The following is a 20012-nucleotide window of genomic DNA, read 5'->3' on the forward strand; positions in this document are numbered from 1 at the left end:
CGTGCTTTGGGGCCAACGTTAGAAAAGGACATATCTTCGTATAAAAACTAGAGAGAATCATTCTCAGCAACCACTTTGGGATCTGTGCGTTCCACTCACAGAGTTTAACCTTTCTTTTCATAGAGCAGTTTGAAAACACTCTGTTTGTAAAGTCTACAATTGGATATTTGGACCTCTTTGAGGATTTCGTTGGAAACGGGATTTCGGCATCTAGCGCTAGACAGAAGAATTCTCAGTAACTTCTTTGTGCTGCGTGTGTTCAAGTCACAGAGTTGAACCTGCCTTTAGACAGAGCAGATTTGAAACCCTCTTTTTGTGGAATTTGCAAGTGCAGATTTCAAGCGCTTTCTGGCCAACGGAAGAAAAGGAAATATGTTCGTATAAAAACAAGAGAGAATCATTCTCGGCAAACACTTTGGGATGTGTGCGTTCCACTCACAGAGTTTAACCTTTCTTTTCATAGAGCGGTTTGGAAACACTCTGTTTGTAAAGTCTGCAAGTGGATATTTGGACCTGTTTGAGGATTTCGTTGTAAACGGGTTTTCTGCACCTAATGCTAGACAGAAGAATTCTCAGTAACTTCTTTGGGCTGCGTGTGTTCAACTCACGGTGTTGAACCTGTCTTTAGACAGAGCATATTTGAAACCCTCCTTTTGTGGAATTTGCACGTGGAGATTTCAAGCACTTTGGGGCCAATATAAGAAAAGGAAATATCTTCGTATAAAAACTAGAGAGAATCATTCTCAGCAACCACTTTGGGATATGTGCGTTCCACTCACAGAGTTTAACCTTTCCTTTCATAGAGCCGTTTGGAAACACTCTGTTTGTAAAGTCTGCAAGTGGATATTTGGACCTCTTTGAGGATTTCGTTGGAAACGGGATTTCTGCATCTAACGCTAGACAGAAGAATTCTCAGTAACTTCTTTAGGTTGCGTGTGTTCAACTCACGGAGTTGAACCTGTCTTTAGACAGAGCAGATTTGAAACCCTCTGTTTGTGGAATTTGGAAGTGGAGATTTCATGCGCTTTCACGCCAGCGGTATACAAGGAAATATCTTCCTATAAAAACTAGAGAGAATCATTCTCAGCAACCACTTTGGGAAGCGTGCGTTCCACTCACAGAGTTTAACCTTTCTTTTCATAGAGCAGTTATGAAACACTCTGTTTGTAAAGTCTGCAAGTGGATACTTGGACCTCTTTGAGGATTTCGTTGGAAACGGGATTTCGGCATCTAACGCTAAACAGAATAATTCTCAGTAACTTCTTTAGGCTGCGTGTTTTCAACTCACAGAGTTGAACCTTCCTTTAGAGAGAGCAGATTTGAAACCCTCTTTTTGTGGAATTTGGAAGTGGAGATTTCATGCCCTTTGGCGCCAACGGTAGAAAAGGAAATATCTTCGTATAAAAACTAGAGAGAATCATTCTCAGCAACCACTTTGGGATGTGTGCGCTCCATTCACAGGGTTTAACCTTTCTTTTCATAGAGCAGTTTGGAAACACTCTGTTTGTAAAGTCTGCAAGTGGATATTTGGACCTCTTTGAGGACTTTGTTGGAAACGGGATTTCGGCATCTAACGCTAGACAGAAGTATTCTCAGAAATTCTTTAGGCTGCGTGTGTTGAACTCACAGAGTTGAACCTTCCTTTAGACAGAGCAGATTTGAAACCCTCTTTTTCTGGAATTTGCAAGTGGAGATTTCAAGCTCTTTGTCGCCAACGGTAGAAAAGGAAATATCTTCGTATAAAAACTAGAGAGAATCATTCTCAGCAACCACTTTGGGATGTGTGCGTTCCACTCACAGAGTTTAACGTTTCTTTTCATAGAGCAGTTTGGAAACACTCTGTTTGTAAAGTCTGCAAGTGGATATTTGGACCTCTTTGAGGATTTCGTTGGAAACGGGATTTTGGCATCTAACGCTAGACAGAAGAATTCTCAGTAACTTCTTTGGGCTGCGTGTGTTCAACTCACAGAGTTGAACCTGCCTTTAGACAGAGCAGATTTGAAACCCTCTTTTTGAGGAATTTCCACGTGGAGATTTCCAGCGCTTTGGGGCCAACGGTAGAAAAGGAAATATCTTCGTATAAAAACAAGAGAGAATCATTCTCGGCAACCACTTTGGGATGTGTGCGTTCCACTCACTGAGTTTAACCTTTCTTTTCATAGAGCGGTTTGGAAACACTCTGTTTGTAAAGTCTGCAAGTAGATATTTGGACCTCTTAGAGGATTTCGTTGGAAACGGGATTTCTGCATCTAACGCTAGACAGAAGAATTCTCAGTAACTTCTTTAGGCTGCGTGTGTTCAACTCACACAGTTGAACCTTCCTTTAGACAGAGCAGATTTGAAACCCTCTTTTTGTGGAATTTGGAAGTGGAGATTTCATGCGTTTTGGCGCCAAAGGTAGAAAAGGAAATATCTTCGTATAAAAACTAGAGAGAATCATTCTCAGCAACCACTTTGGGATGTGTGCGCTCCATTCACAGGGTTTAACCTTTCTTTTCATAGAGCGGTTTGGAAACACTCTGTTTGTAAAGTCTGCAAGTGGATATTTGGACCTCTTTGAGGATTTCGTTGGAAACGGGATTTCTGCATCTAACGCTAGACAGAAGAATTCTCAGTAACTTCTTTGGGCTGCGTGTGTTCAACTCACAGAGTTGAACCTTCCTTTAGACAGAGCAGATTTGAAACCCTCATTTTGTGGAATTTGCAAGTGGAGATTTCAAGCGCTTCAGGGGCAATGGTAGTAAAGGAAATATCTTCGTATAAAAACTAGAGAGAATCATTCTCAGCAACCACTTTGGGATGTGTGCGTTCCACCAACAGAGATTAACCTTTCTTTTCATAGAGCACTTTGGAAACACTCTGTTTGTAAAGTCTGCAAGTGGATACTTGGACCTCTTTGAGGATTTCGTTGGAAACGGGATTTCTGCATCTAACGCTAGACAGAAGAATTCTCAGTAACTTCTTTGGGCTACGTGTGTTCAACTCACAGAGTTGAACCTTCCTTTAGACAGAGCAGATTTGAAACCCTCTTTTTGTGGAATTTGCTAGTGGAGATTTCGAGCACTTTGGGGTCAACGGTAGAAAAGGAAATAGCTTCGTATAAAAACTAGAGAGAATCATTCTCAGCAACCACTTTGGGATGTGTGCGTTCCACTCACCGAGTTTAACCTTTCTTTTCATAGAGCTGTTTGGAAACACTCTGTTTGTAAAGTCTGCAAGTGGATATTTGGACCTCTTTGAGGATTTCGTTGGAAACGGGTTTTCGGCATCTAACGCTAGACAGAAGAATTCTCAGTAACTTCTTTAGGCTGCGTGTGTTCAACTCACGGAGTTGAACCTGTCTTCAGACAGAGCAGATTTGAATCCCTCTGTTTGTGGAATTTGGAAGTGGAGATTTCATGCGCTTTCACGCCAGCGGTAGAAAAGGAAATATCTTCCTATAAAAACTAGAGAGAATCATTCTCAGCAACCACTTTGGGATGTGTGCGTTCCACTCACAGAGTTTAACCTTTCTTTTCATAGAGCAGTTTGGAAACACTCTGTTTGTAAAGTCTGCAAGTGGATATTTGGACCTCTTTGAGGATTTCGTTGGAAGCGGGATTTCTGCATCGATCGCTAGACAGAAGAATTCTCAGTAACTTCTTTGGGCTGCGAGGGTTCAACTCACAGAGTTGATCCTTCCTTTACACAGAGCAGATTTGAAACCCTCTTTTTGTGGAATTTGCAAGTGGAAATTTCAAGCGCTTTGGGGCCCATAGTAGAAAAGGAAATATCTTCGTATAAAAACAGGAGAGAATCATTCTCAGCAACCACTTTGGGATGTGTGCGTTCCACTCACAGAGTTTAATCTTTCTTTTCATACAGCACTTTGGAAACACTCTGTTTGTAAAGTCTGCAAGTGGATATTTGGACCTCTTTGAGGATTTCGTTGGAGACGGGATTTCGGCCTCTAACGCTAGACAGAAGAATTCTCCGTAACTTCTTTGGGCTGTGTCTGTTCAACTCACAGAGTTGATCCTTCCTTTACACAGAGCAGATTTGAAACCCTCTTTTTGTGGAATTTGCTAGTGGAGATTTCTAGAGCTTTGGCGCCAATGATAGAAAAGGAAATATCTTCGTATAAAAACTAGAGAGAATCATTCTCAGCAACCACTTTGGGATGTGTGCGCTCCATTCACAGGGTTTAACCTTTCTTTTCATAGAGCAGTTTGGAAACACTCTGTTTGTAAAGTCTGCCAGTGGATATTTGGACCTCTTTGAGGACTTTGTTGGAAACGGGATTTCGGCATCTAACGCTAGACAGAAGAATTCTCAGAACTTCTTTAGGCTGCGTGTGTTCAACTCACACAGTTGAACCTTCCTTTAGACAGAGCAGGTTTGAAACCCTCTTTTTGTGGAATTTGCAAGTGGAGATTTCAAGCACTTTGGCACCAACGGTAGAAAAGGAAATATCTTCGTATAAAAACTAGAGAGAATCATTCTCAGCAACCACTTTGGGATGTGTGCGTTCCACCCACAGATTTTAACATTTCTTTTCATAGAGTGGTTTGGAAACACTCTGTTTGAAAGTCTGCAAGTGGATATTTGGACCTCTTTGAGGATTTCATTAGAAACGGGATTTCTGCATCTAATGCTAGACAGAAAAATTCTCAGTAACTTCTTTGGGCTGCGTGTGTTCAACTCACAGAGTTGAACCTTCCTTTAGACAGAGCAGATTTGAAACCCTCTTTTTGTGGGATTTGCAAGTGGAGATTTCAAGCGCTTTTCGGCCAACGGTAGAAAAGGACATATCTTCGTATAAAAACTAGAGAGAATCATTTTCAGCAACCACTTTGGGATGAGTGCATTCCACTCACAGAGTTTAACCTTTCTTTTCATAGAGCAGTTTGGAAACACTCTGTTTGTAAAGTCTGCAAGTGGATATTTGGACCTCTTTGAGGATTTCGTTGGAAACGGGATTTCTGCATCTAACGCTAGACAGAAGAATTCTCAGTAACTTCTTTGGGCTGCGTGTGTTCAACTCACAGAGTTGAACCTGCCTTTACACAGAGCTGATTTGAAAACCTCTTTTTGTGGAATTTGCAAGTGGAGATTTCCAGCCCTTTGGGGCCAACGGTAGAAAAGGAAATATCTTCGTATAAAAACAAGAGAGAATCATTCTCGGCAACCACTTTGGGATGTGTGCGTTGCACTCACAGAGTTTAGCCTTTCTTTTCATAGAGCAGTTTGGAAACACTCTGTTTGTAAAGTCTGCAATTAGATATTTGGACCTCCTTGAGGATTTCGTTGGAAACGGGATTTCTGCATCTAACGCTAGACAGAAGAATTCTCAGTAACTTCTTTAGGCTGCGTGTGTTCAACTCACAGAGTTGAACCTTCCTTTAGACAGAGCAGATTTGAAACCCTCATTTTGTGGAATTTGCATGTGGAGATTTGAAGCGCTTTAGGGGCAATGGTAGAAAAGGAAATATCTTCGTATAAAAACTAGAGAGAATCATTCTCAGCAACTACTTTGGGATGTGTGCGTTCCACCAACAGAGATTAACCTTTCTTTTCATAGAGCACTTTGGAAACACTCTGTTTGTAAAGTCTGCAAGTGGATACTTGGACCTCTTTGAGGATTTCGTTGGAAACGGGATTTCTGCATCTAACGCTAGACAGAAGAATTCTCAGTAACTTCTTTGGGCCACGTGTGTTCAACTCACAGAGTTGAACCTTCCTTTAGACAGAGCATATTTGAAACCCTCTTTTTGTGGAATTTGCTAGTGGAGATTTCTAGAGCTTTGGCGCCAACGATAGAAAAGGAAATATCTTCGTATAAAAACTAGAGAGAATCATTCTCAGCAACCACTTTGGGATGTGTGTGCTCCATTCACAGGGTTTAACCTTTCTTTTCATAGAGCGGTTTGGAAACACTCTGTTTGTAAAGTCTGCAAGTGGATATTTGGACCTCTTTGAGGACTTTGTTGGAAACGGGATTTCTGCATGTAATGCTAGACAGAAAAATTCTCACTAACTTCTTTGGGCTGCGTGTGTTCAACTCACAGAGTTGAACCTTCCTTTAGACAGAGCAGATTTGAAACCCTCTTTTTGTGGAATTTGCAAGTGGAGATTTCAAGCGCTTTTGGGCCAACGGTAGAAAAGGACATATCTTCGTATAAGTACTAGAGAGAATCATTTTCAGCAACCACTTTGGGATGTGTGCGTTACACTCACAGAGTTTAACCTTTCTTTTCATAGAGCGGTTTAGAAACACTCTGTTTGTAAAGTCTGCAAGAGGATATTTGGACCTCTTTGAGGATTTCGTTGGAAACGGGATTTCGGCATCTAACGTTAGTCAGAAGAATTCTCAGTAACTTCTTCGGGCTCCGTGTGTTCAACTCACAGAGTTTAACCTGCCTTTAGACAGAGCAGATTTGAAAACCTCTTTTTGTGGAATTTGGAAGTGGAGATTTCAAGCGCTTTGGCGCCAACGGTAGAAAAGGAAATATCTTCGTATAAACACTAGACAGAATCATTCTCAGCAACCACTTTGGGATGTGTGCGTTCCACCCACAGAGTTTAACCTTTCTTTTCAAAGAGCACTATGGAAACACTCTGTTTGTAAAGTCTGCAAGTGGATATTTAGACCTCTTTGAGGATTTCGTTGGAAACGGGATTTCGACATCTAACGCTAGACAGAAGAATTCTCAGTAACTTCTTTGGGCTGCGTGTGTTCAACTCACAGAGTTGAATCTGCCTTTTGACAGAGCAGATTTGAAACCCTCTTTTTGTGGAATTTGCATGTGGAGATTTCGAGCACTTTGGGGTCAACGGTAGAAAAGGAAATAGCTTCGTATAAAAACTAGAGAGAATCATTCTCAGCAACCACTTTGGGATGTGTGCGTTCCACTCACAGAGTTTAACCTTTCTTTTCATAGAGCAGTTTGGAAACACTCTGTTTGTAAAGTCTGCAAGTGGATATTTGGACCTCTTTGAGGATTTCGTTGGAAACGGGTTTTCGGCATCTAACGCTAGACAGAACAATTCTCAGTAACTTCTTTGGGCTGCGTGTGTTCAACTCACGGTGTTGAACCTGCCTTTAGACAGAGCAGATTTGAAACCCTCTTTTTGAGGAATTTGCACGTGGAGATTTCAAGCACTTTGGGGCCAATATAAGAAAAGGAAATATCTTCGTATAAAAACTAGAGAGAATCATTCTCAGCAACCACTTTGGGATGTGTGCGTTCCACTCACAGAGTTTAACCTTTATTTTCATAGAGCGGTTTGGAAACACTCTGTTTGGAAAGTCTGCAAGTGGATATTTGGACCTCTTTGAGGATTTCGTTGGAAACGGGATTTCTGCATCGATCGCTAGACAGAAGAATTCTCAGTAACTTCTTTGGCTGCGTGTGTTCAACTCACAGAGTTGAACCTTCCTTTAGACAGAGCAGATTTGAAACCCTCTTTTTGTGGAATTTGCAAGTGGAGATTTCAAGCGCTTTTGGGCCAACGGTAGAAAAGGACATATCTTCGTATAAGAACTAGAGAGAATCATTTTCAGCAACCACTTTGGGATGTGTGCATTCCACCCACAGAGTTTAACCTTTCTTTTCAAAGAGCACTTTGGAAACACTCTGTTTGTAAAGTCTGCAAGTGGATATTTAGACCTCTTTGAGGATTTCGTTGGAAACGGGATTTCGACATCTAACGCTAGACAGAAGAATTCTCAGTAACTTCTTTGGGCTGCGTGTGTTCAACTCACAGAGTTGAATCTGCCTTTAGACAGAGCAGATTTGAAACCCTCTTTTTGTGGAATTTGTTAGTGGAGATTTGAAGCGCTTTAGGGCCAACGGTAGAAAAGGAAATATCTTCGTATAAAAACAAGAGAGAATCATTCTCGGCAACCACTTTGGGATGTGTGCGTTCCACTCGCAGAGTTTAACCTTTCTTTTCATAGAGCGGTTTGGAAACACTCTGTTTGTAAAGTCTGCAAGTAGATATTTGGACCTCTTTGAGGATTTCGTTGGAAACGGGATTTCGGCATCTAACGCTAGACAGAAGAATTCTCAGTAACTTTTTGTGCTGCGTGTGTTCAAGTCACAGAGTTGAACCTGCCTTTAGACAGAGCAGATTTGAAACCCTCTTTTTGTGGAATTTGCAAGTGCAGATTTCCAGCGCTTTGGGGCCAACGGAAGAAAAGGAAATATCTTCGTATAAAAACAAGAGAGAATCATTCTCAGCAACCACTTTGGGATGTGTGTGCTCCATTCACAGGGTTTAACCTTTCTTTTCATAGAGCGGTTTGGAAACACTCTGTTTGTAAAGTCTGCAAGTGGATATTTGGACCTCTTTGAGGACTTTGTTGGAAACGGGATTTCTGCATGTAATGCTAGACAGAAAAATTCTCACTAACTTCTTTGGGCTGCGTGTGTTCAACTCACAGAGTTGAACCTTCCTTTAGACAGAGCAGATTTGAAACCCTCTTTTTGTGGAATTTGCAAGTGGAGATTTCAAGCGCTTTTGGGCCAACGGTAGAAAAGGACATATCTTCGTATAAGTACTAGAGAGAATCATTTTCAGCAACCACTTTGGGATGTGTGCGTTCCACTCACAGAGTTTAACCTTTCTTTTCATAGAGCGGTTTGGAAACACTCTGTTTGTAAAGTCTGCAAGAGGATATTTGGACCTCTTTGAGGATTTCGTTGGAAACGGGATTTCGGCATCTAACGTTAGTCAGAAGAATTCTCAGTAACTTCTTCGGGCTCCGTGTGTTCAACTCACAGAGTTTAACCTGCCTTTAGACAGAGCAGATTTGAAAACCTCTTTTTGTGGAATTTGGAAGTGGAGATTTCAAGCGCTTTGGCGCCAACGGTAGAAAAGGAAATATCTTCGTATAAACACTAGACAGAATCATTCTCAGCAACCACTTTGGGATGTGTGCGTTCCACCCACAGAGTTTAACCTTTCTTTTCAAAGAGCACTATGGAAACACTCTGTTTGTAAAGTCTGCAAGTGGATATTTAGACCTCTTTGAGGATTTCGTTGGAAACGGGATTTCGACATCTAACGCTAGACAGAAGAATTCTCAGTAACTTCTTTGGGCTGCGTGTGTTCAACTCACAGAGTTGAATCTGCCTTTTGACAGAGCAGATTTGAAACCCTCTTTTTGTGGAATTTGCATGTGGAGATTTCGAGCACTTTGGGGTCAACGGTAGAAAAGGAAATAGCTTCGTATAAAAACTAGAGAGAATCATTCTCAGCAACCACTTTGGGATGTGTGCGTTCCACTCACAGAGTTTAACCTTTCTTTTCATAGAGCAGTTTGGAAACACTCTGTTTGTAAAGTCTGCAAGTGGATATTTGGACCTCTTTGAGGATTTCGTTGGAAACGGGTTTTCGGCATCTAACGCTAGACAGAACAATTCTCAGTAACTTCTTTGGGCTGCGTGTGTTCAACTCACGGTGTTGAACCTGCCTTTAGACAGAGCAGATTTGAAACCCTCTTTTTGAGGAATTTGCACGTGGAGATTTCAAGCACTTTGGGGCCAATATAAGAAAAGGAAATATCTTCGTATAAAAACTAGAGAGAATCATTCTCAGCAACCACTTTGGGATGTGTGCGTTCCACTCACAGAGTTTAACCTTTATTTTCATAGAGCGGTTTGGAAACACTCTGTTTGGAAAGTCTGCAAGTGGATATTTGGACCTCTTTGAGGATTTCGTTGGAAACGGGATTTCTGCATCGATCGCTAGACAGAAGAATTCTCAGTAACTTCTTTGGCTGCGTGTGTTCAACTCACAGAGTTGAACCTTCCTTTAGACAGAGCAGATTTGAAACCCTCTTTTTGTGGAATTTGCAAGTGGAGATTTCAAGCGCTTTTGGGCCAACGGTAGAAAAGGACATATCTTCGTATAAGAACTAGAGAGAATCATTTTCAGCAACCACTTTGGGATGTGTGCATTCCACCCACAGAGTTTAACCTTTCTTTTCAAAGAGCACTTTGGAAACACTCTGTTTGTAAAGTCTGCAAGTGGATATTTGGACCTCTTTGAGGATTTCGTTGGAAACGGGATTTCGGCATCTAACGCTAGACAGAAGAATTCTCACTAACTTCTTCGGGCTCCGTGTGTTCAACTCACAGAGTTTAACCTGCCTTTAGACAGAGCAGATTTGAAAACCTCTTTTTGTGGAATTTGGAAGTGGAGATTTCATGCGCATTGGCGCCAACGGTAGAAAAGGAAATATCTTCGTATAAAAACTAGAGAGAATCATTCTCAGCAACCACTTTGGGATGTGTGCGCTCCATTCACAGGGTTTAACCTTTCTTTTCATAGAGCGGTTTGATAACACTCTGTTTGTAAAGTCTGCAAGTGGATATTTCGACCTCTTTGAGGATTTCGTTGGAAACGGAATTTCTGCATATAACGCTAGACAGAAGAATTCTCAGTAACTTCTTTGGGCTGCGTGTGTTCAACTCACAGAGTTGAACCTTCCTTTAGACAGAGCAGATTTGAAACCCTCATTTTGTGGAATTTGCAAGTGGAGATTTCAAGCGCTTTAGGGGCAATGGTAGAAAAGGAAATATCTTCGTATAAAAACTAGAGAGAATCATTCTGAGCAACCACTTTGGGATGTGTGCGTTCCACCAACAGAGATTAACCTTTCTTTTCATAGAGCACTTTGGAAACACTCTGTTTGTAAAGTCTGCAAGTGGATACTTGGACCACTTTGAGGATTTCGTTGGAAACGGGATTTCTGCATCTAACGCTAGACAGAAGAATTCTCAGTAACTTCTTTGGGCTACGTGTGTTCAACTCACAGAGTTCAACCTTCCTTTAGACAGAGCAGATTTGAAACCCTCTTTTTGTGGAATTTGCAAGTGGAGATTTCGAGCACTTTGGGGTCAACGGTAGAAAAGGACATATCTTCGTATAAAAACTAGAGAGAATCATTCTCAGCAACCACTTTGGGATGTGTGCGTTCCACTCACCGAGTTTAACCTTTCTTTTCATAGAGCCGTTTGGAAACACTCTGTTTGTAAAGTCTGCAAGTGGATATTTGGACCTCTTTGAGGATTTCGTTGGAAACGGGTTTTCGGCATCTAACGCTAGACAGAAGAATTCTCAGTAACTTCTTTAGGCTGCGTGTGTTCAACTCACGGAGTTGAACCTGTCCTTAGACACAGCAGATTTGAATCCCTCTGTTTGTGGAATTTGGAAGTGGAGATTTCATGCGCTTTCACGCCAGCGGTAGAAAAGGAAATATCTTCCTATAAAAACTACAGAGAATCATTCTCAGCAACCACTTTGGGATGTGTGCTTTCCACTCACAGAGTTTAACCTTTCTTTTCATAGAGCAGTTATGAAGCACTCTGTTTGTAATGTCTGCAAGTGGATATTTGGACCTCTTTGAGGATTTCGTTGGAAACGGGATTTCTGCATCGATCGCTAGACAGAAGAATTCTCAGTAACTTCTTTGGGCTGCGTGTGTTCAACTCACAGAGTTGAACCTTCCTTTAGACAGAGCATATTTGAAACCCACTATTTGTGGAATTTGCAAGTGGAGATTTCAAGCAATTTGGCGCCAACGGTAGAAAAGGAAATATCTTCGTATAAAAACAAGAGAGAATCATTCTCAGCAAACACTTTGGGATGTGTGCGCTCCATTCACAGGGTTTAACCTTTCTTTTCATAGAGCGGTTTGGAAACACTCTGTTTGTAAAGTCTGCAAGTGGATATTTGGACCTCTTTGAGGACTTTGTTGGAAACGGGATTTCGGCATCTAACGCTAGACAGAAGAATTCTCAGAACTTCTTTAGGCCGCGTGTGTTCAACTCACAGAGTTGAACCTTCCTTTAGACAGAGCAGGTTTGAAACCCTCTTTTTGTGGAATTTGCAAGTGGAGATTTCAAGCGCTTTGGCGCCAACGGTAGAAAAGGAAATATCTTCGTATAAAAACTAGAGAGAATCATTCTCAGCAACCACTTTGGGATGTGTGCGTTCCACCCACAGAGTTTAACCTTTCTTTTCATAGAGCGGTTTGGAAACACTCTGTTTGAAAGTCTGCAAGTGGATATTTGGACCTCTTTGAGGATTTCATTAGAAACGGGATTTCTGCATCTAATGCTAGACAGAAAAATTATCAGTAACTTCTTTGGGCTGCGTGTGTTCAACTCACAGAGTTGAACCTTCCTTTAGACAGAGCAGATTTGAAACCCTCTTTTTGTGGAATTTGCAAGTGGAGATTTCTAGCGCTTTTCGGCCAACGGTAGAAAAGGACATATCTTCGTATAAAAACTAGAGAGAATCATTCTCAGCGACCACTTTGGGATGTGTGCGTTCCACTCACAGAGTTTAACCTTTCTTTTCGTATAGCACTTTGGAAACACTCTGTTTGTAAAGTCTGCAAGTGGATACTTGGACCTCTTTGAGGATTTCGTTGGAAACGGGATTTCTGCATCTAACGCTAGACAGAAGAATTCTCAGTAACTTCTTTGGGCTGCGTGTGTTCACCTCACAGAGTTGAACCTTCCTTTAGACAGAGCCGATTTGAGACCCTCTTTTTCTGGAATTTGCAAGTGGAGATTTCACGCGCTTTGGGGCCAACGGTAGAAAAGGACATATCTTCGTATAAAAACTAGAGAGAATCATTCTCAGCAACCACTTTGGGATGTGTGCGTTCCACTCACAGAGTTTAACCTTTCTTTTCATAGAGCAGTTTGAAAACACTCTGTTTGTAAAGTCTGCAATTGGATATTTGGACCTCTTTGAGGATTTCGTTGGAAACGGGATTTCGGCATCTAGCGCTAGATAGAAGAATTCTCAGTAACTACTTTGTGCTGCGTGTGTTCAACTCACAGAGTTGAACCTGCCTTTAGACAGAGCAGATTTGAAACCCTCTTTTTGTGGAATTTGCAAGTGCAGATTTCAAGCGCTTTGGGGCCAACGGAAGAAAAGGACATATCTTCGTATAAGAACTAGAGAGAATCATTTTCAGCAACCACTTTGGGATGTGTGCGTTCCACTCACAGAGTTTAACCTTTCTTTTCATAGAGCGGTTTGGAAACACTCTGTTTGTAAAGTCTGCAAGTGGATATTTGGACCTCTTTGAGGATTTCGTTGGAAACGGGATTTCGGCATCTAACTCTAGACAGAAGAATTCTCAGTAACTTCTTCGGGCTCCGTGTGTTCAACTCACAGAGTTTAACCTGCCTTTAGACAGAGCAGATTTGAAAACCTCTTTTTGTGGGATTTGGAAGTGGAGATTTCATGCGCTTTGGCTCCAACGGTAGAAAAGGAAATATCTTCGTATAAAAACTAGAGAGAATCATTCTCAGCAACCACTTTGGGATGTGTGCGCTCCATTCACAGGGTTTAACCTTTCTTTTCATAGAGCGGTTTGATAACACTCTGTTTGTAAAGTCTGCAAGTGGATATTTGGACCTCTTTGAGGATTTCGTTGGAAACGGGATTTCTGCATCTAACGCTAGACAGAAGAATTCTCAGTAACTTCTTTGGGCTGCGTGTGTTCAACTCACAGAGTTGAACCTTCCTTTAGACAGAGCAGATTTGAAACCCTCATTTTGTGGAATTTGCAAGTGGAGATTTCAAGCGCTTTAGGGGCAATGGTAGAAAAGGAAATATCTTCGTATAAAAACTAGAGAGAATCATTCTGAGCAACCACTTTGGGATGTGTGCGTTCCACCAACAGAGATTAACCTTTCTTTTCATAGAGCCGTTTGGAAACACTCTGTTTGTAAAGTCTGCAAGTGGATATTTGGACTTCTTTGAGGATTTCGTTGGAAACGGGTTTTCGGCATCTAACGCTAGACAGAAGAATTCTCAGTAACTACTTTAGGCTGCGTGTGTTCAACTCACGGAGTTGAACCTGTCCTTAGACAGAGCAGATTTGAATCCCTCTGTTTGTGGAATTTGGAAGTGGAGATTTCATGCGCTTTCACGCCAGCGGTAGAAAAGGAAATATCTTCCTATAAAAACTAGAGAGAATCATTCTCAGCAACCACTTTGGGATGTGTGCTTTCCACTCACAGAGTTTAACCTTTCTTTTCATAGAGCAGTTATGAAACACTCTGTTTGTAATGTCTGCAAGTGGATATTTGGACCTCTTTGAGGATTTCGTTGGAAACGGGATTTCTGCATCGATCGCTAGACAGAAGAATTCTCAGTAACTTCTTTGGGCTGCGTGTGTTCAACTCACAGAGTTGAACCTTCCTTTAGACAGAGCATATTTGAAACCCACTATTTGTGGAATTTGCAAGTGGAGATTTCAAGCAATTTGGCGCCAACGGTAGAAAAGGAAATATCTTCGTATAAAAACAAGAGAGAATCATTCTCAGCAAACACTTTGGGATGTGTGCACTCCATTCACAGGGTTTAACCTTTCTTTTCATAGAGCGGTTTGGAAACACTCTGTTTGTAAAGTCTGCAAGTGGATATTTGGACCTCTTTGAGGACTTTGTTGGAAACGGGATTTCGGCATCTAACGCTAGACAGAAGAATTCTCAGAACTTCTTTAGGCCGCGTGTGTTCAACTCACAGAGTTGAACCTTCCTTTAGACAGAGCAGGTTTGAAACCCTCTTTTTGTGGAATTTGCAAGCGGAGATTTCAAGCGCTTTGGCGCCAACGGTAGAAAAGGACATATCTTCGTATAAAAACTAGAGAGAATCATTCTCAGCGACCACTTTGGGATGTGTGCGTTCCACTCACAGAGTTTAACCTTTCTTTTCGTAGAGCACTTTGGAAACACTCTGTTTGTAAAGTCTGCAAGTGGATACTTGGACCTCTTTGAGGATTTCGTTGGAAACGGGATTTCTGCATCTAACGCTAGACAGAAGAATTCTCAGTAACTTCTTTGGGCTGCGTGTGTTCACCTCACAGAGTTGAACCTTCCTTTAGACAGAGCCGATTTGAGACCCTCTTTTTGTGGAATTTGGAAGTGGAGATTTCATGCGCTTTGGGGCCAACTGTAGAAAAGGACATATCTTCGTATAAAAACTAGAGAGAATCATTCTCAGCAACCACTTTGGGATCTGTGTGTTCCACTCACAGAGTTTAACCTTTCTTTTCATAGAGCAGTTTGAAAACACTCTGTTTGTAAAGTCTGCAATTGGATATTTGGACCTCTTTGAGGATTTCGTTGGAAACGGGATTTCGGCATCTAGCGCTAGATAGAAGAATTCTCAGTAACTTCTTTGTGCTGCGTGTGTTCAACTCACAGAGTTGAACCTGCCTTTAGACAGAGCCGATTTGAAACCATCTTTTTGTGGAATTTGCAAGTGCAGATTTCAAGCGCTTTGGGGCCAACGGAAGAAAAGGAAATATCTTCGTATAAAAACAAGAGAGAATCATTCTCGGCAAACACTTTGGGATGTGTGCGTTCCACTCACAGAGTTTAACCTTTCTTTTCATAGAGCGGTTTGGAAGCACTCTGTTTGTAAAGTCTGCAAGTGGATATTTGGACCTCTTTGAGGATTTCGTTGTAAACGGGATTTCTGCACCTAATGCTAGACAGAAGAATTCCCAGTAACTTCTTTGGGCTGCGTGTGTTCAACTCACGGTGTTGAACCTGCCTTTAGACAGAGCATATTTGAAACCCTCTTTTTGTGGAATTTGCACGTGGAGATTTCAAGCACTTTGGGGCCAATATAAGAAAAGGAAATATCTTCGTATAAAAACTAGAGAGAATCATTCTCAGCAACCACTTTGGGATATGTGGGTTCCACTCACAGAGTTTAACCTTTCTTTTCATAGAGCCGTTTGGAAACACTCTGTTTGTAAAGTCTGCAAGTGGATATTTGGACCTCTTTGAGGATTTCGTTGGAAACGGGATTTCTGCATCTAACGCTAGACAGAAGAATTCTCAGTAACTTCTTTAGGCTGCGTGTGTTCAACTCACAGAGTTGAACCTGTCTTTAGACAGAGAAGATTTGAGACCCTCTGTTTGTGGAATTTGGAAGTGGAGATTTCATGCGCTTTCACGCCAGCGGTAGAAAAGGAAATATCTTCCTATAAAAACTAGAGCGAATCATTCTCAGCAACCACTTTGGGATGTGTGCGTTCCACTCACAGAGTTTAACCTTTCTTTTCATAGAGCAGTTATGAAACACTCTGTTTGTAAAGTCTGCAAGTGGATACTTGGACCTCTTTGAGGATTTCGTTGGAAACGGGATTTTGGCATCTAACGCTAAACAGAATACTTCTCAGTAACTTCTTTAGGCTGCGTGTTTTCAACTCACAGAGTTGAACCTTCCTTTAGACAGAGCAGATTTGAAACCCTCTTTTTGTGGAATTTGGAAGTGGAGATTTCATGCGCTTTGGCGCCAAAGGTAGAAAAGGAAATATCTTCGTATAAAAACTAGAGAGAATCATTCTCAGCAACCACTTTGGGATGTGTGCGTTCCACTCACAGAGTCTCACCTTTCTTTTCATAGAGCACCTTCGAAACACTCTGTTTGTAAAGTCTGCAAGTGGATACTTGGACCTCTTTGAGGATTACGTTGGAAACGGGATTTCGGCATCTACCGCTAAACAGAATAATTCTCAGTAACTTCTTTGGGCTGCGTGTGTTCAACTCACAGAGTTGAACCTGCCTTTAGACAGAACAGATTTGAAAACCTCTTTTTGTGGTATTTGCAAGTGGAGATTTCATGCGCTTTGGCGCCAACGGTAGAAAAGGAAATATCTTCGTATAAAAACTAGAGAGAATCATTCTCAGCAACCACTTTGGGATGTCTGCGCTCCATTCACAGGGTTTAACCTTTCTTTTCTTAGAGCGGTTTGGAAACACTCTGTTTGTAAAGTCTGCAAGTGGATATTTGGACCTCTTTGAGGATTTCATTGGAAAAAGGATTTCTGCATCTAACGCTAGACAGAAGAATTCTCAGTAACTTCTTTGGGCTGCGTGTGTTCAACTCACAGAGTTGAACCTTCCTTTAGACAGAGCAGATTTGAAACCCTCATTTTGTGGAATTTGCAAGTGGAGATTTCAAACGCTTTAGGGCCAATGGTAGAAAAGGAAATATCTTCGTATAAAAACTAGAGAGAATCATTCTCAGCAACCACTTTGGGATGTGTGCGTTCCACGAACAGAGATTAACCTTTCTTTTCATAGAGCACTTTGGAAACACTCTGTTTGTAAAGTCTGCAAGTGGATACTTGGACCTCTTTGAGGATTTCGTTGGAAACGGGATTTCTGCATCTAACGCTAGACAGAAGAACTCTCAGTAACTTCTTTGGGCTACGTGTGTTCAACTCACAGAGTTGAACCTTCCTTTAGACAGAGCAGATTTGAAACCCTCATTTTGTGGAATTTGTAAGTGGAGATTTCAAGCACTTTGGGGTCAACGGTAGAAAAGGAAATAGCTTCGTATAAAAACTAGAGAGAATCATTCTCAGCAACCACTTTGGGATGTGTGCATTCCACTCACAGAGTTTAACCTTTCTTTTCATAGAGCAGTTTGGAAACACTCTGTTTGTAAAGTCTGCAAGTGGATATTTGGACCTCTTTGAGGATTTCGTTGGAAACGGGATTTCGGCATCTAACGCTAGACAGAAGAATTCTCAGTAACTTCTTTGGGCTGCGTGTGTTCAACTCACGGTGTTGAACCTGCCTTTAGACACAGCATATTTGAAACCCTCTTTTTGTGGAATTTGCACGTGGAGATTTCAAGCACTTTTGGACAATATAAGAAAAGGAAATATCTTCGTATAAAAACTAGAGAGAATCATTCTCAGCAACCACTTTGGGATATGTGCGTTCCACTCACAGAGTTTAACCTTTCTTTTCATAGAGCCGTTTGGAAACACTCTGTTTGTAAAGTCTGCAAGTGGATATTTGGACCTCTTTGAGGATTTCGTTGGAAACGGGATTTCTGCATCTATCGCTAGACAGAAGAATTCTCAGTAACTTCTTTAGGCTGTGTGTGTTCAACTCACGGAGTTGAACCTGTCTTTAGACAGAGCAGATTTGAAACCCTCTGTTTGTGGAATTTGGAAGTGGAGATTTCATGCGCTTTCACGCCAGCGGTAGAAAAGGAAATATCTTCCTATAAAAACTAGAGAGAATCATTCTCAGCAACCACTTTGGGATGTGTGCGTTCCACTCACAGAGTTTAACCTTTATTTTCATAGAGCAGTTATGAAACACTCTGTTTGTAAAGTCTCCAGGTGGATACTTGGACCTCTTTGAGCATTTCGTTGGAAACGGGATTTCGGCATATAACGCTAAACAGAATAATTCTCAGTAACTTCTTTAGGCTGCGTGTTTTCAACTCACAGAGTTGAACCTTCCTTTAGACAGAGCAGATTTGAAACCCTCTTTTTGTGGAATTTGGAAGTGGAGATTTCATGCGCTATGGCGCCAAAAGTAGAAAAGGAAATATCTTCGTATAAAAACTAGAGAGAATCATTCTCTGCAACCACTTTGGGATGTGTGCGCTCCATTCACAGGGTTTAACCTTTCTTTTTATAGAGCGGTTTGGAAACACTCTGTTTGTAAAGTCTGCAAGTGGATATTTGGACCTCTTTGAGGACTTTGTTGGAAACGGGATTTCGGCATCTAACGCTAGACAGAAGAATTCTCAGAAATTCTTTAGGCTGCGTGTGTTCAACTCACAGAGTTGAACCTTCCTTTAGACAGAGCAGATTTGAAACCCACTTTTTGTGGAATTTGCAAGTGGAGATTTCAAGCGCTTTGGCGCCAACGGTAGAAAAGGAAATATCTTCGTATAAAAACTAGAGAGAATCATTCTCAGCAACCACTTTGGGATGTGTGCGTTCCACCCACAGAGTTTAACCTTTCTTTTCATAGAGCGGTTTGGAAACACTCTCTTTTAAAGTCTGCAAGTGGATAGTTGGACGTCTTTCAGGATTTCATTAGAAACGGGATTTCTGCATCTAATGCTAGACAGAAAAATTCTCAGTTACTTCTTTGGGCTGCGTGTGTTCAACTCACAGATTTGAACCTTCCTTTAGACAGAGCAGATTTGAATCCCTCTTTTTGTGGAATTTGCAAGTGGAGATTTCAAGCGCTTTTGGGCCAACGGTAGAAAAGGACATATCTTCGTATAAAAACTAGAGAGAATCATTTTCAGCAACCACTTTGGGATGTGTGCGTTCCACTCACAGAGTTTAACCTTTCTTTTCATAGAGCAGTTTGGAAACACTCTGTTTGTAAAGTCTGCAAGTGGATATTTGGACGTCTTTGAGGATTTCGTTGGAAACAGGATTTCGGCATCTAACGCTAGACAGAAGAATTCTCAGTAACTTCTTTGGGCTGCGTGTGTTCAACTCACAGAGTTGAACCTGCCTTTAGACAGAGCAGATTTGAAACCCTCTTTTTGTGGAATTTGCAAGTGGAGATTTCAAGCGCTTTGGGGCCAATGGTAGAAAAGGAAATATCTTCGTATAAAAACAAGAGAGAATCATTCTCGGCAACCACTTTGGGATGTGTGCGTTCCACTCAGAGAGTTTAACCTTTCTTTTCATAGAGCGGTTTGGAAACACTCTGTTTGTAAAGTCTGCAAGTAGATATTTGGACCTCTTTGAGGATTTCGTTGGAAACGGGATTTCTACATCTAACGCTAGACAGAAGAATTCTCAGTAACTTCTTCAGGCTGCGTGTGTTCAACTCACAGAGTTGAACCTTCCTTTAGACAGAGCAGATTTGAAACCCTCTTTTTGTGGAATTTGGAAGTGGAGATTTCATGCGCTTCGGAGCCAAAGGTAGAAAAGGAAATATCTTCGTATAAAAACTAGAGAGAATCATTCTCAGCGACCAATTTGGGATGTGTGAGTTCCACTCACAGAGTTTAACCTTTCTTTTCGTAGAGCACTTTGGAAACACTCTGTTTGTAAAGTCTGCAAGTGGATACTTGGACCTCTTTTATGATTTCGTTGGAAACGGGATTTCTGCATCTAACGCTAGAAAGAAGAATTCTCAGTAACTTCTTTGGGCTGCCTGTGTTCAACTCACAGAGTTGAACCTTCCTTTAGACAGAGCCGATTTGAG

Source organism: Gorilla gorilla, chromosome 21, assembly GCF_029281585.2.
Source record: "Gorilla gorilla gorilla isolate KB3781 chromosome 21, NHGRI_mGorGor1-v2.1_pri, whole genome shotgun sequence".
Classification (NCBI taxonomy): domain Eukaryota; kingdom Metazoa; phylum Chordata; class Mammalia; order Primates; family Hominidae; genus Gorilla; species Gorilla gorilla.